Below are 7,769 nucleotides of genomic sequence, written 5' to 3'. Positions count from 1 at the left end.
GCCATCTTGCCCCACCTCCTCTTTCTATTCTTATGCTTTGAAGCAGCCATTTTCTTTAATTAATGTGTGTTAAACTCAACTGAAATAAATAAATCAATAAATTTACTGCCAGTGAGTCGATTCTGACTCATAATGACCCCTCCTTGGGTTTCTGAGGTCGTATCTCTCTATGGAGGTAGATTGCCTAGTCTTCCTTTCATGGAGTGGTTGGTGGGTTTGAACCCCCAGCCTTCTGGTTAGCAGTCAAATGCCTTAGAGCCCCCATTTGCTAAACAATGTATAACAAATAACTTATTCTGGATGGCTTTTAGCTAGCTTCCAATTTCACAACTCTCCTATAGTTTACCATAAAAGTACAGAATATTATGCTTTATTTTCTTATAAAATGAAAGAATCAAATGAAATTGGATATGAAGAATATTTTTAAATTATAAAGTGTTTTGAAAGTAATATGTAGTGTTTGAGGAGGAAAGGAATATGAATCTAGGAAAAACAATGCTATGAAATAGAGGTTAGAGACAGGATTTTGTCAGCTTTCAATATTAACAAACATAAAACTCTGCAACAAAAGACAAAATTCCCAAAAAGATCCTAGTAGTTTAGGTCACTTTGGAATGTTCTACGTTGATAGAGACAGCATTCCCCATTTAAGGGAGGTCTGGATCAGTTCCACTCTGGCTAGCCAATCTTCCCCTAGAGCACAGTTTTTAAGATACCAAGTTCTAAGAGACAAACTGTGAAACTGGGTTTTGCCCTGAGCAGAACCATACTGATTTTAGTGTATCCTTCCCCTAACAGAATTTCAAGTTATAAAAGCCACATTTGGGAAGAGGGATTTGAAATCACTTATATATGATATATGTTTGAAGATAATGGGGTCTTCAGAAGAGAAAATTTGGGATTTTTTTTTCTTTTTTTTTTTTCTCTTTTTCAAATATAATCATGATTAGACTTATTCTGAATGTACCTGGCAATCAAAAAGTGGTCACAAGTAGAAATAATACATGGATTATACACTAATATAGCCTCAAGTATAGTAAGAATCGTGGAGCTGGCACAGGACCGGACAGTGTTTTGTTCTGCTATACATAGCCTCACTATGAGTTAGAGCCAACTCGATAGCACCTAACAACAATACACTAATATCACCTTAATATACAGAGGAAAAATAATAAATGTAGCTGCAATAAAATGAGTTTTTTAGACTCCATATATTGAGGTTTTTGTCTCTAGAAAATTTAAGACAGACAAAATGTTAATGTGATTCTCAATATTGTAGCAGATCAAGTCCTAGGTGAGTAGTTGAGCCAAATCAACTACTTCATGTTCTAACATGAGGCTTGATGAGTTCTGACGAGATTTGCTACATTCAAGATGATTCTTGGATCTCAAAGGCAGATTCATGTTTTGTGAGAACTGAATCACATTGGAACTTTTGAATTTACGTCCAGGCCAAGGTCTTCACGTTTTCCTTGTTGCTGTTGTTGTTAGGTCAAGTCATTGTTAGTCAATGTTAGGCGAGTCATTTCTGACTAACAGCGATCATATGTACAGAATGCAACACTGCCTCCTCCTGCGTTACCCTCACAGTCATTGCTGCTTGAGCCCATTATTGTGGCCACTGGGTCAACCCAATTCCCCTTAGTTCATGTAAACACACCCACACACACCAACATTACCTGTTTTCTTGCAACATACGCAATTCCTCCAGATCATTTAGTCAATACCTTTCACCACTTCCCAAAAAAACCATATTATATATTATTGGTTCCAACTTCTGACCTTTCAGCTAGCAGCCAAGTGCTAAATCATTTCACCACCAGGACTCCTTAGTATGAGCCTAGTCATGATGAAAAGTTAGTCGTGTTATGATTTGGTTTTAGAACTCTGTTTTGGAATTCCTCTCACTGCAAATTTATGAGCAATAGAAGAATATAAGTCTCATTAAGTTATAAAAAAAATCATGTTTTTAACCAATAACTGCATTACCCAACTTGATCAGTCATCTTATTCATTAGACTTGGTGCTGATTGACTTTTAGCTATTTTCAAAAATTGAATCTATTTTCAAGAGATGAAGATTTAGCACTATTAAGACTTTTAAAAAAATGTGCTATAGGCTTTGACAAAAATTTTGAAAGAGAGGTTCAAACAGTTTTCTGAGCTATAGCAGTATTATTACAATAACTGTATAATTGCACAAGGGAAAGTAATCATTTGAAAGTGTAACTTCTTATATGACAAAAAATATTGACTTTATATGAGATAAAGTATTAGGTAACAATACCAGGCAGCAGAGGAGAGAAATATAACATAAGATTTGGAAATGTCCAGAGAAGGCAATTGAGATAGTCTGCCATATCTATACCAAGATAGTCAAAGAAATTAAAGGGAAAAAGAAAATGTGTTCTAGATTTTGAATGGTGAGTAGATCATTATTACTCATAATATTCTATATATTCTATTATACATATAATTGCTAGGTGCTGTCAAGCCAGTTCTGATAATGACGCATGTACAACAGAACATACCACTGTCCAGTCCAGTGCCATCTTCTCAATTACTGCTACATTATCACAGCCATTGTGTCAGTCCATCTTCTTGTGGTCTTCTTTTTCACTGACCCTCTGCTTTACCAAGTATGATGATCTTCTCCAGGGACTTCATCAAAAAATATTAGTCAGCAATATTATTTAGCTCAAACTGAGCAAAGAGTTACATTTTGATGAATGGATCAAAAAATCAGTTTATCTTTGCCTGTGAAAGGGTTTAAATAGAGCAAGGTCATGCATGGGACAGAATTCAGAGCAGGCTGAAATGAGAGGGATACCAGAGAGATGATCCTCATTCTCTCTTCCTCCTTGGCAACACATCTAGCTCTCTGACCTATTGGAGATAGTATTTTCCTAAAATGTAAGAATATCTACCACCGTTACTCACTACCATCAAGGCTCCCCATAAATTCCCTCAATATAAACTGATACAATATTCACTTTTTTTGTCAGGGAGGACAGAGAGCATGATATTCGTCTGCCTTAAATAATTTTAATTCTTAACTCCTATTTGTGCCAAGTAGGGGTCGCTATGAGTCGGGTCCGACTGGAGGGCACATGACAACAACAACATATACCTGACCAAACTTATAGTATGTTTCTAGAAAGATTTTAGTGGAAAGGACTCACTACTCTGAGATTTTAACCTTACTAGATGAAAAGCTATCAAGTGATAAGAGTATCAGAACAATTATAAACCTTGAGATGGGTTCATCAAAGAAGACTAGAAGTGCTGAAAATGGCTTTCCTCTACTTAGAAGTGTAACTGAATTTTTAAAGAAAACATAGTTGTATTTAATTGAAATATAAGCAGATCAAAATATATGAATCTAGAATCTCTATAATTGGAAAATAAAAGAAATAATACAATAAACATTTGGGAGTTTGTGTTGTTTTCCTGAACCTATGTTCAGTAAATTAGAATAGGAGAAGTACTTTAACAAAACAAACAAACAAAAACCCCCAGAACTTAATGTTGAACTGTTTGCTCCTACTAAGAATTCAGTTCTAGCACACTGGTATTTTTTCTTGGCTCCTTTCACCAAATTCTTAATCTGTAAAAAATACGTCAAAATTGAGTCAATAACAAAGTATGCTGCAGAAACAGGAGACTCAACAACAAACTCTGCCCGGCTGTTGTTGTTTAAGCTGCATTTTACTTATGAGCAATTGAATCTCATTATTTCAGCCAAATTAGGTTTTACTGCAGTGAGAAACCAAAAAAAAAAAAAAAAAAAACTTTTTATTTTTTTTTCCTCCAATTCAGATTCAGTGATACAGAAAAAGAAAAAAAAAAAGAGTTGTTAGGAAAACAGAACTTTTTTCTAGACAAGTAGAGTATTCCAGAAATGATTTCCAAAGAGTTTTTCTTGACCTAAACAAAAGAGAGAGAGAGAGAGAGTTTAGCCAGATCTTCATCATCCCTACAGTTTCTTGGATAGGGACTTGTGCCATGAAGAAAATAAACAATCAATATTTCTAAGACTTATGTGACATGGAAAGGCATGTGACTGTGTGAAACATAAAAAATTATAGATGAAATAGTCAGGAATAACAATTCCAGAACATTTCATCTTGCTCTTGAGGAACTTGTATAGACCAAGAGACCATTGTTTGAACAGAACAAAAGAATATTGGGTCTTTTAAAATCAGGAAAAGTGTGTGTCAGGGTTCTTTCCTTTCACTATACTTATTCTGTCTATATGCTCCACAAATAATTCAAGTAGCTGGATTATATGGAGAAGAATATAGCATCGGGATTGGAGGAAGACTCATTAACAAACTGTGATATGCAAATGATGCAAACTTGTTTGCTGAAAGTGAAGAGTACTTGAAGTACTTACTGATGAAGATCAGAGACTATAGCCTTCAATGTGGATTACACCTCAATATAAAGAAAAGAAAAATCCTCACACTGGACCAATAAGCAGCATCATGATCAAATGAGAATATATTGAAGTTGTCAAAGATCTCATTTTATTTGGACCACATTCAACACCCATGGAAACAGCAGTCAAGAAATCAAATGATGTATTACATTGGCAAATCTGCTGCAAAAGATCTCTTTAAAGTGTTCCAAAGCAAAGATGTCACCTTGAAGCCTAAGGTGCTGCTGACCCAAGTCATGATATTTTCAATGACTTCATATGCATGTGAAAGCTGAACCATGAATAACTAATATAGAAGAAGAATCAATGCATTTTAATTACAGTGTTGGCAAAGAATATTCAATAGCCTGAATTTCCAGAAGAATGAATGAATCTGTCTTAGAAAAGGCATAGCTAGAATGCTCCTTTGAAGTGAGGATAGTGAGACTTCATCTTGCTTATTTTGGACATCTTTTCAGGAGGGACCATTCCCTGGAGAAGGAGGTCATGCTTGCTAAAGAAGAGGATCAGTGAAAAAGAGGGAGACTCTAATTGAGATAGATTGACCCAGTGGTTGCAAGAGTAGACTCAAACATAGCAATGATTGTGAGGATGACTCAGAATGGGGCAGTGTTGCATTCTGTTGTACCTGCTGTCTTTGTGAGTCAGAACTGACTGGACAGCACCTAACAGAAACAACAACTGCTTTAGTAAGTTGCAAGTGACTTAACTAAAATTCAAACTGGCTTTGAAAAAAAATAATGGAGGAACTATTCCATGCACTTGAACAGTCCAATGGTACACACAGTCTCAGTGTGGTAAAGTTACCATAAGGATTCAGCCTCTTTTCACCATCTCTTAATCTGTTTTCTTGTCTATGGTTTTCCTGTATGATGGTTGAAGAGGGACACTAGCATTCTACGCTTATATCTCTGGTTGGTCGATATAACACACTCTTAGATATGCAAGGAAAGAAACGTGCCTTACAAATACCAGTTATGGTCCTTTTGATTCTGACTCCTGGTGACCCCATGTGTTGCAGAGAAAAACTGTACTTTGTAGGGTTTTCAAGGCTACAACCTTTCAGAATCAGATCACAGGCTTTTCTTCCAAGGCCATTATGAGTGTGGTCAAACTACCAACCTTGCCGTTGGTAGTTGAGCACTTAATTTTCTGCTGCAACTAAATCCAAAACTAAAATGAAACCCAATGCCATTGAGTCAACCCCAACTCATACCAACCATACAGGACAAAGTAGAACTGTTCCATATGGTTTTCAAGGCTGTAAATCTTTAAAGAAGAAGAGCTGGCATATTCAACCACTGACATTTAGGTTAGCTGTCAATTGTGTTAATCACTGCAGTATCAGAGCTCCTTAATCCATAAGGCTGTTTAGTGTTGTCCTAGAGCCTCTGTTTATGCTCAGGGTGGCAAACCTCTCTCCCAACACACACATACCCATATACCAATGAAAGACACCACAGTCTCTGCCAATATTAGCCAGTGCATTTTACATTATCTCAAGAGTTTTCAGATAAATTTTGTGTCATATCTGACGTTCAAATACTTCTCTCAACTCAGAGAGTGATCCTTCTCTTCCCTCCTACTGCAGAGAGTCACTGGGTGTTGCAAATGCATGTGTATCCTGTGGAGATAGAGAGGTGGCCAGTTTGCATGCAGTCTTCACCAGCATTTCCAGGGTTATCTTTTGCCTGCTTGACCAAAGCCATGGGCTCTCAACTTTCAGTTCCCTCCTACTTCATTCCCACATTCTGCATAAAACTGAAGGAATAAACATATGAAGTCCTGGGACAGTGTGGTGTTTAAGTTTGTGTGCCAACTTGGCTAGACCTAATTGAGTGGCTGGGCAGCTAATGTTAGTTATTCCCTATGATGAGACTGGTAATCAACTCCATGGTGCAATCTACTGTGAGCAGATGAGGGGGTGCCTTTGAGTATGTGATCTGCTTCCCGTATATAAGAAATAGCTTTGGGGATGGTCTCTAGCTTATGGCATCTGCATGTAACGATGTCATTGTTCAGCAGCCTGACATGCTCTGCTGACCTTGGGACTTTCAATGGACTTAAATTAATGGTCTGCCATGTGGTTTGGTAACATTGTGACTGTGTGTCTCTTTACTTGTCAACCTTGGGCTTGTCAGTCTCAGCAGCCAGCAGCTGTCTGAGTGAAGATGAACCTCTAGCTCCAGTGGGCTGGGAGCAGGAGACAGAGCTGAAGCCCAGGGTTGAGGGGCTTTGACCCATCCCCTAGAGTCTGTCATTTTGAACTTGGACTTCTAGCCTCCCAAACTGTAAGATAATAATCTCCTGTTTTTTCAAGCCATCCCATTTGTGTTAAGTTCTTGTCAGAGCAGCACTAGGTAACCAGAACAGTCAGCTTTCTTACACTAGAGATGCCATTCTTCCACTTTGGTACTGCTTGTTGCACTAAGTGTTGCTTCCAGGCACTTTTGAGTCAATCTCCTCCACCAGTTCCAACTGGGAAGCAGGACTCAAATTCTTTCTGTTTTGGATGTTCCCCTCCACTTACATGGTATTTTTCAAAGCATCTCCTCTCTTGCTTCAGACCACATTTTAGAAGTTTGTAGCAATGACAGAGTGCCTCTAATTTAAGTTCTCCTCCTGGAACTCTAAGGATTTTACTTCATCCCCCTTTATTTTCTGAGATGAATTTCCTCAATGTCATGTCCTCTCCTGGGGAACAGAAACATATAAATGCTGCAAAGAAAGAAACCACATCAGGAGGAAGGAAAAAATAATTTTCAACTCTGTAGTGAAGAGAGCCCCTCTATCTTGATAGCTTTTGTAAAATCATGTACATGTCTTAGAAGTATCTCATGTGGGTTGTATACTCAATATGAACCCATCAGTGTGGAGAGAGGAAAAAACACTCTGATTGTCCAGACCTAGGTCAAGTGCTAATGTGGTACAAGATCAGAGGGATGAGGTAAAGATGGAGTGAGCTTCATTCAAACCTCATGAGCAGAGTTTCAGGCAAATGTGTCTATTTATAGGGAGATTTGTTATAGGCTAAGTATAACTGTGTGTAGTTTGCATTGAGGATACAATGGGATACAATCTTTTATAATTATCTTACAATAATTTAACTCTGTATGCTTGGGACTGAAACAAGGCGGGCTTGTGCTTACTCACTGATCTGCACTGAACACTTTCCCTTGTTACCCTCCTGACAGGGACCGGGTCTCCGGGAGCAAGATAAGCACGGGCGTAGCACAGAGTAGCAGGCCAGGAGAGCAGGAGAAAGGGGTAAAACCCAGGAAGCCAAAGAGAAGAGCAATCAGCCAAAGGGATTAGGTGAGGAGGGGAAA

The sequence above is a fragment of the Orycteropus afer genome, unplaced genomic scaffold, assembly GCF_000298275.1.
Source record: "Orycteropus afer afer isolate SDZICR_OR568_19922 unplaced genomic scaffold, OryAfe1.0 scaffold00161, whole genome shotgun sequence".
NCBI lineage: Eukaryota > Metazoa > Chordata > Mammalia > Tubulidentata > Orycteropodidae > Orycteropus > Orycteropus afer.
The sequence above is the reverse complement of the archived record's forward strand: the minus strand, read 5'-3'. Positions refer to the sequence as shown.